This window comes from Mercurialis annua, linkage group LG8, assembly GCF_937616625.2.
Source record: "Mercurialis annua linkage group LG8, ddMerAnnu1.2, whole genome shotgun sequence".
NCBI classification, from domain to species: Eukaryota; Viridiplantae; Streptophyta; class Magnoliopsida; order Malpighiales; family Euphorbiaceae; genus Mercurialis; species Mercurialis annua.
The window spans coordinates 12,444,143-12,453,826 of NC_065577.1; the positions used below are offsets into that span (position 1 = coordinate 12,444,143).

Genomic DNA, 9,684 nt, shown 5'->3' on the forward strand with positions numbered 1-9,684 from the left:
TTTTTCAGGCTTGCTACGGGTTTCGGAGCAACCACTCCCATTCCCTAGCGCCGGTCTCGACTCGAGATTTCGGGTCGTGACAAAGGTGGTATCAGAGCAGTTGGTCCAGTTACCTCTGCTAATATGTGAATTGAGTGCAGTTGGTCAGAGATACCACTGCTAGTTGTGTAGATGTTGTATGTACCTAGGAGCAATATACAATGTCACTAGGTTAAGTTAGGAATTACTGCGGATTGTAGGATTTCCAGTCATGTCTTTTAAACGTTTTCATCGGTTTTTCAAATATTTTTCAAAACGTCTTGTCCTATGTGTGGTGTCAGGATATGAGTTAGATGTGTGTGTTAGCACAATATATGTTTGTGGTTACTCGAGTAAGCATTACGCTTTCGAGTATATAGTCTGCGAGGAGTTGTATACTCTCGAGACTCATATTATCTATGAAATGTGTGTTTATTATGAGTATGATTGATTGATTGATGTGGTATGTTTTTAGCGTATTCACTGAAAGGAGTGATATGCTTTCGAATGTGATAAAGTCTGCGTAGAGAGATATACTCACGAGACTTGTGTTATGTGCTTTAGCCGAGAATTCCTAAATGAGCTGATTATCATTAGGATATGGCTTATATGTATGATATATGATGACATGTGTGTTGAGAATTGTTTACTTGAATGATTATATGTTTTGAGTGTTGTTTAGTCTACGTAGAGTAGTATACTCTCGAGACTTATGGAATGTGTTATGATTGAGTAAATCATAAATGAATTGGGTTTTCTTTGAACCTAATTTTTATGTATTTGTGATGGCTATGATTTGATTATGTGCATGCAATGTGATTGATTATTATGTGCATGCAATGGAATAGTGTATATGAAACGTATAGAACACGTGAGTTATAGCCAGATATGACATAGACGAATGAAAATTTTATTAGAGCCTAATTCGTAAAGTAAGAATAAGACACGACTATGTGTGCGGTAGAACTTTGAGAACATGATGCGTATGCCATGTTATTAGGAGCTCATTTAGATTTCTTTGTGCCTTAGAATGGCTGAACAAAGAACCACTCGAGCGCGTGCAGCGGCACAACGAGTAAACGAGGCCCGAAGGGAGGCCGAAATTAATTTAGGAGAGTATGACCCAGTCCGACAGGCAGATAGAGGCCGTGGACGAAATAGGGGTCAACAAGAACCTAGAGTATATCAAGCTGGGAATGTGCAGGCACAAGGAATGCCGCAACAACCCAATATTGATATAAATTATTTGGCAGCAGAAGTTATTGATATACGAAGTTGTGTGTTAATGATAGGGCAGTGGATGCAACACCAGCATCAGCGAGAAGAGAGAAATGCTGATAGAGACCTGGTGTTAGCATACGTAAAACTGAGCCGAAAAGAGTTTGATGGATCAAGTGATGCGTTAGACTTTTTGGAAGAAGTCGAGCAAAATGCTCGTAGACTTCAAGCTAACGAAAGACAGACAATGTTGTTAATGGAGATGTCGATGAAAGGTCCAGCCAAGGATTGGTTTCGACAAGTAATTGGACCAATAATGGGTCGTATAACATGGGCAGAGTTTGTGACCCGATATAAGGACTTCTTCTTACCGTTTGCGGTAGTTGAAGGTAACCGGGACAAACTGTTATCGTTAACTCGAGGTAATAGATATGTACAAGAATATGTTACCGAGTTTAATCAATTGAGCAGATTTGCTCCAGACTTGATAACAAATCAAGTCAGAGTAAACACCATGTTTGTGAAGGGATTAGGACATCAGTTTATAGAACTGTTGACTCAGAGAGACAAGGATTTTGTGCAAGTTGTCGACAGCGCAAGACAACTGGAAAGCGCATTAATCCAATTTGGTAAAATTCCTGACCCCTCACAACCAAACCAAGTTAGAGATGAACGTTTTGGTTATGTAAACCAAACTTCAAGGCAAATAAGTGAAGAAAATGTACGACGACGTGGTCGAACCCATCAGAAAGGTAGACAAGGAAAAGAAGCCAAGAAGGCTAGAACCATTGGTCAAAATTTTGAGCAAGGAAGCTCTAGTTTTGCAAATCCTATGTGTCAACGATGTGGAAGGAGACATTTAGGTATTTATCAAGCTACTACGGATATATGTTTTTCGTGCGGCCAACAAGGTCATTACGCAAGAGAATGCCCGTATTCCGTACAGCGGAATACAATAGAGAATGTGGACCAACCACTTCCTCAGTAAGCAAGGTCTATTTACACAATGGTTTCTAGACCGGGTCAACCTAACGCAATACGCGGTAGAGAGTGAGGCAATGAAAATCCGAACTTGAGAGGTTGAATTGTGGCGAAATTCCCTCAATCAATCAAGGATTAATAAGAATATTTGGGCTAGTTTCACAAGCTATGCCTGAAACCAAGGAATAAGATTAGATCCTTTAGATGTGTAGTAAAGAGTAGAGAGGTTAAATAGAAAAATTATGGAATAAGCAATTTTGCAGAGCTTTATGTCTACAGAAACTTACGCAGGCGCCAGTTTTGTAAAAACAAATGTGTTTAATGAAAAAGAGTTGTTTTATGAACACATAATTGTGCCCGGACACGAATCACGAGAGCATTGCATTGGCATGAATAGGATTGCATCACTACATTCATATTGTATTCACTATTAGAACATGCATCATGTGCATTATGTATGTTGAAAAAAAAAAAAGAGGAATGTCATTGCAACTCTTGGTGATGAGAGAAGTCATCACACCGGTGCACAATTATGACATGGATTTACATGTGGAAAAGAAAAGTGATTTTAAAAGGATAAGTTTTTAACGTAAGTACGCTGAGACATTGACTCTGTAACGTAAACAAAGGAATAGGATAAGGGAAAGCACCCTATTAGTCCTAGATAATAGATGTTGAGATATAAGTGATATTATAATTCGAGGACGAATTATTTTAAGGAGGGGAGAATGTAATACCCCGTATTATTTGATAGTATTTATTTTCGCGCGTGTCTAATTTTTATTAAGTAGGACCTCGAAAATAGTTATTAAATTCACGAGATGAATTTATAAGTGTGAAAATGTGATTTTGTGTGTGTTTTGCCTTAAGTTTAACTTTTGGCAATTTTATGTGTTAAATGTGAATTTTGCGATTTTACGCTAAAAATCGTCAAAATAATTATTTTAATTATTTTAAAGGCCCAAAAATATTTTAATTCAGCCCATATGTTATGATTTAATGTTTTTGAATATTTGAGAAACTTGAGTTTATTTTGCCCCCAGAGTTCAATTTATTTACAAGAATGCCATAATGGCAAACTTGTAAATAAATGAAACATGAAACTAATATCTAGATATTTCTCTAGACAAACTTGATGCCCAAGTTTCTTAATCTTCTTCTTCATTTCTCTAGCATAATTCATTCTCCATTGTTGTGTGGGTGCCTAAGCTCTCAAATAAAAAAATAAAACACAAGTCCTAGATTTTTAACTTTACTCACAAAAGTTTCTTAACGAAAAACGTTGAGCATTTTCCGTAGATCGTTAATCTATCTTTGCATGTTGGATCAAGGTGAATTTCAAAGCTCAAATCTAAACTTTTATTTGCTGATGTTGAATGAACCATAGATACATGCTTAGGATGATTAAAACTTGTTGTTTAATGGTTGATTAGTTGGTTTTAATTGCTAGTTTGTTGGGTTTCGGTTTTTAAATAATTTTTCCGTGAAATTAAATTAATTATTTTAATTTTCTGAGCTGATCTAAATAGTGAGGTTAAAATATGCTTTAAAGTGTGATTTTTGTGGATTAAAAATGTTAAACATTTCGGGTATTAATTTAATAGTTTGAAGTTTGATTTTTAATAGTTTTAAAGGCTTAAAATCACTTAAAAAGGGTAAATACATGGATTTTAAATTTCTGGAAATAAGTTTGTTCATGGTTGATCTAAATGTTGGGTTGATGATGAATAAATGTTTAATGGTGAATTTTTAATGGTTTGTTAATCGGGTTTAATTTTTATAATAGTTTAATCGGTAAAAAATGTTTAAAAAGGGTATTTTTTTCATTTTAATTTCTGGACAGAAATTATTCATGAAAAATGTATGAAATATATATGTTGATTATTTATGGAATTTAATTGATTTAGTTGAGGTGTTTTGACGGATTAATAATCGGTTTTAATTATTAATTGTTTATACGGTTTTAAATTGTTAAAATTGTTAAAATTATGAAAAATAATTTATTTTAATTTTGGGGCTGCTGTTTTAATATGATAATTAAAATAAATTTGTATTGGTAGATTTTTGGGTGATTAAAATTGTGTAAAAATGATTTTTGAACGTTTTAACGGTTTTTAAAACTCATCGGAGCTTGACCGGAATCCGGTGACCGGAATTTGGTGACCGGAGTGATCAAAACATAAATGGGATTCTGAGTTTGAGAGTTGGTGATTTGTTGAATTTGGTTGGGTTTGGACTTGATTGTCAAAATTTAAAGTTTAGGGGTTGAAGTGTAACTTTTGTAAAAATAAAGGACCAATCAGTATTTTAACCAAAATTCCAGATTATAGATGTATATAATCTGATACAAAATGAGTTTAATGCTTTTAAATGATTTTGATAATTTTTGGAAAGATTTGAATGTTTCTGCCGAAAACTAGAGTTTTGGGGTTAAATTGTATTTTTCCAAAGTTGAAGGGCTACATGGTATGTTAGCCAAAGTTTTCAGATTATATTTGTTAATAATCTGAGGTAAAATGATTTTGGGTATTTTAAGTAATTTTGTCGATTTTAAAATCGATTGATTTACAAAAGGACCTAAATGGTCAATTTTGAAAAGTTTGAGGGTATTTTGGTATTTTTACCGAAAGTGGAATTTAGAACAATATGGGGCTGTTTTAATATATTTAAATAAATAATCTTGAAGTGGAAAGTATTATTCTATATAAAGAAATATATTTTATATGACAAAGTATATTTATGAAAAATGAAGTATTTAAATGAATATTTTTGAAAAATGGTTTTACGTGTAAAAAGAGATAGGTAAAGAAAAATTACATGAATAAAATAAGTTATGAACTTATTAAATAACAAATTATTTGGAGGTTAGAATTAATTAATTAAATTAAATTAAGATGGTATAGAGTTAATTCCATAGTAGGATTTTATTAATTAAGAGAATTAATATTTTGATCCTAACTAGATTCGACAAGTTGTCGAGCTATCGGGTCGGAGGACCAAGGGAATTAACGGAGTTGTTTAAAGGAGCATTGACGGAGTAATACCGTAGTTAAACGGTTTCTGTGAGTACATGTTTTTACATTTCGGTATTCGTAAAGTCTCCTATTTTAATATACTATGTGATATATGTGTTGCGGTGTTATATGTTTACATGCCTTGTATGGATGTATGTTTTATGTATATACTATATGTATATATTATTTTGATATAGAAAGGTACACACATAGTTTTTAAAATTATTATGCAATTGATTATGTGTGTGTGTGTTACATCGGTTGGCTGTGCTATCGATGTCAGGATTATGTGTGTGTGTGTTACATCGGTTGGCTGTGCTATCGATGTCAGTTTATGTGTGTGTGTGTTACATCGGTTGGCTTCGCTATCGATGTCAGTTTATGTGTGTGTGTTACATCGGTTGGCTTCGCTATCGATGTCAGGAATGTGTGTGTGTTACATCGGTTGGCTTCGCTATCGATGTCAGGTGAATATGGTTGATCGGTTGGCTGTGCTATCGGTCCCATAGTATTTTGTGTGTGTGTTACATCGGGTTGCTTCGCTATCGATGTCAGTTTATGTGTGTGTGTTACATCGGTTGGCTTCGCTATCGATGTCAGGAATGTGTGTGTGTTACATCGGTTGGCTTCGCTATCGATGTCAGGTGAATATGGTTGATCGGTTGGCTGTGCTATCGGTCCCATAATATTTTGTGTGTGTGTGTTACATCGGTTGGCTTCGCTATCGATGTCAGTTTATGTGTGTGTGTGTTACATCGGTTGGCTTCGCTATCGATGTCAGTTTATGTGTGTGTGTTACATCGGTTGGCTTCGCTATCGATGTCAGGAATGTGTGTGTGTTACATCGGTTGGCTTCGCTATCGATGTCAGGTGAATATGGTTGATCGGTTGGCTGTGCTATCGGTCCCATAATATTGTGTGTGTGGGTGTGTATTAGATCGGTTGGCTGTGCTATCGGTCTCAGGTGAATAAGGTTGATCGGTTGGCTGTGCTATCGGTCCCTTAAGATTTATGTATGTTGTGGATATGGTTGATCGGTTGGCTGTGCTATCGGTCCCATAAGATTATGCATGTATGATGTGTTGATAAGTTTCGCCATCAATGTAGATGGACGAATTTAAGAAATGTGGTTTAATTTAAAGGTCAACGTATATGGTTGACATTCTTTGATATTGAAGTCTTGATTGAAATATGTTATGTGTGAGCTCAGGCTTCAATTGTTTTAAAGACGTTTTCAAAGGATTTCGAAAATACATAAAGTTATTTTAAATATAAAACGGTTTTTAACTTTATGTAATATTTATTTGTAACGGCATGAACTCACCAGTATATCTGACCCACGTTGTGGAATTATTTTTCAGGATCGTTACCTGTCTTTTTGGATGAGACTTCACTTTGTTTGCTTCTCGAAGTCCCCTTGTTTGAATTGTGGTATTTTGTTCAGTAGCGCTACAATAGTAGTTATCCGCAGTAGATTAGTATAGTCTCATTGTATTCAAAGGTTTTAAAGCGCATTTAAAACTCTGATGTTTTGTCCCATCAGTTATTTAATAAATGTTTCATACATTTCTATTTTCAAAGCGAAAAATTTATAGTGTTTTTCAGGCTTGCTACGGGTTTCGGAGCAACCACTCCCATTCCCTAGCGCCGGTCTCGACTCGAGATTTCGGGTCGTGACAGTTAAGTGATATCCTTCTGAGATTAGGATTAGGTTTTTAATTATTTCATTAGGATTTTATATATGAAATTCGTATTTGCACTTAGTGGCTGGGCAGAAGGGTGCTAAAATTTAGTTTTGGTGCGTAAAAGTGTCAAAAAAGGCTACTAAAGTCCTATGGGTTTGGTTATGGTTAATATGAGTCCGTAAAACTTGCAAATTGACCCATAAACTTCTAAGATATGGCAATTAGTCCAATTTCTAGATTTATATTACAATTTCTTTGGATTTTTATGGGCTATTTACGCCTAATTACGTTTTAATCCTCCAAGTTCACGATTGTGCACAGACTACGCCTGCTTAGATTCCAGCAAGCAAATTGAAAGATCGTCATTCGGACGGATTTCTCTGAAAATCATCATTGGATGCTTCAGTTCCTCATCACTTTTTATCTGTCCGAAAAATAAGTGTCTACAACTGTATCAAATAAATTTAAAAAGTATTTAAATAAGTAAATGGGTTTAAACGTGTCACTATAAACAGGTTGATTCATTAACATTTATTAGACAAACGTGTTTATACATGTCGTGTCATGTAACCCGTGTAATATTTGTGTCATGTTTGAATTTTATATCAAACATAATTAATAATCGTGTCGTGTCGTGTTCGTGTTTAGACTAATTGTATTCGTGTCTAAACAGATTTGACCCGTTTATATATGACTCGTTTATGACCCGTAGACACGAATTGTCAGGTCTAATTGTAGACACCTACTTTTCGGATAGGTAAAAAGTGATAAGGAACTGAAGCGTCCACTGATGATTCCAAAGAAATTATCCGAGTGACAAGCTTTTGGTCCTCTTATTTTGATTCAAGCTTGTCAGATCAGTGCACAGTTGCAAACTTGAAGGATTTAAACGTAATTAGCCGCAAGTAGCCTATAAAAATATAACGAGATTACGATTTAAGTCTAAGAAATTTAACTAATTTTAATATCTTGGAAATTAATAGACCAATTTGCAAGTTTGACGAACTAAATTGACCATACCCAAATCCTTAGGATTCCAAAAGTTGTTTTTAATACTTTCGGGCGCCAAAATGAACTCTTAACCCCCTTTGCTTAGCATGTAAGACTCAATACGGATTTAAATTGTAAAATTCAATAGATAAATGTAAAAGTTAATTCTAATCCTAAAAGTCTACCAATTCACACTTTCATAACCCTTGTTCGTCCATAACTCTGACTAACACACTTTTAACCTAACTTAGACTCCAGGTAGCATCAAGTCCAATCTAACCTCTATAAATAGGACCCTACGGTAGCCTAGGTAGAGGTCGGAAAAATTCACCATCCAAAGAGTATAATCAAACCCTAGAAACCATAGAGTTGGTTGAATTCTAGCGAGCACACACACACACAATTTTATTAAAAAAAAGCTATAACGCTTCAATTTTTCATAAATGCACTACTACACATCGATCCGAAACTGGATTTCATATCTGGATCACCAGAAAACGAGCTAAGGACTCAGAACAATATTTTTGAGGACCCAGTACATTCTTTTATCATTTTTTATCATATTCAATTTAGAACTGCTAATTTATGTGTATTAGGATGCATGTTTAGCTTAATTTACTGTTTTTGCTATAAACTGTTGTAGACACCTATTTTCCGGTCAGGTAAAAAGTGATAAGGAACTTAAGCGTCCAATGATGATTTGTAGAGAAATTTGTCTGGGTGGCGAGCTATCGATTTGTTTGTTGCAATCCAAGCAGGTGCAATCGACGAACTTGAGGGGTTAAAACGTAATTACCCATGAATAGCCTATAAAAATCTAAGGAAACGGTAGTCTGAGTCCAAAAATTGGACTAATTGCAATACCTTAGAAGCTTATGGGCCAATTTACAAGTTTGGCGGACTGAAATTGACCATATACAAACCCATAAGGTCCTGGGAGACTTTTTAAACACTTTCACGCACCAAAAATGACTTTTAAGCATGTTTTACTTTTTTAGGGGTAAAATAAACTTTCATTAATCATAAGAAAGTAACGAAACAATAACAGCAGGGGGAACAGACTCCCATTCCTGCCTAGCTTGCATTAGAAATAGATGCCCTAGCTAATGTGTGAGCGACTCTATTTGCAACACGCTTTGTGAAACTAAACAGCAGCTTGCTAAAGCTTTGCCTAAAAGATTGATAGTCCTCTATAACCAAACCACACATGGATATATCAACTAAGTTAGAGTTCAAGTCATTTATAACATTGAGAACATCAGACTCTATTTGAACATGGTTCCAGTTCCTCTTCTTAGACCAACTCAGAGCTTCTCGAATTGAGAGTGCCTCAGCCAACTTCGGTTCCATCAGTCCGTGCACGATGCAAAAACCCGCTCCGCAAAAATTTCCTGCGTAGTCTCGAGTCACCCAAGCTAGGCCAGTTTGATTAGAACTCTGAAAAATGACAGCATCACAGTTCACCTTGATCACATCTCTAGTTGGGCGCAACCACCTTAGCGTCCTTTGATTCACACCATCGACATCATTGTTACTACTATTTTTAGGATGCCTCTTTTCCATGTTCCATTGGGTCATCATAGAATCACACATGTAGATCACAGAGTCCACCAATGCATTTTTACCATTCCAAACCACATCATTCCGTTGTTTCCATATCCCCCAACAGGTATAAAAAGTAATTGCCCTCTGCTCTTGATCAGCTTCCTGAAGTGCCTGAACCAGCCAGTCATCAAATAGATCAGACCTATAGTTGTTTACCATAATCCAACGGCGCT

At 35.4% G+C, this 9,684-nt stretch overlaps 1 long non-coding RNA gene across 1 annotated transcript; it reads left to right on the top strand.

The window, feature by feature from the left end:
- The first annotated feature begins 3,403 nt into the window (after window positions 1-3,403).
- On the top strand, window positions 3,404-6,906 carry LOC130014925 (uncharacterized). The gene is made up of 3 exons (XR_008789713.1): window positions 3,404-3,548; window positions 5,180-5,279; window positions 6,593-6,906. It is a non-coding gene; the product is annotated as an uncharacterized LOC130014925 (long non-coding RNA).
- The last annotated feature ends 2,778 nt before the right edge of the window (window positions 6,907-9,684 follow it).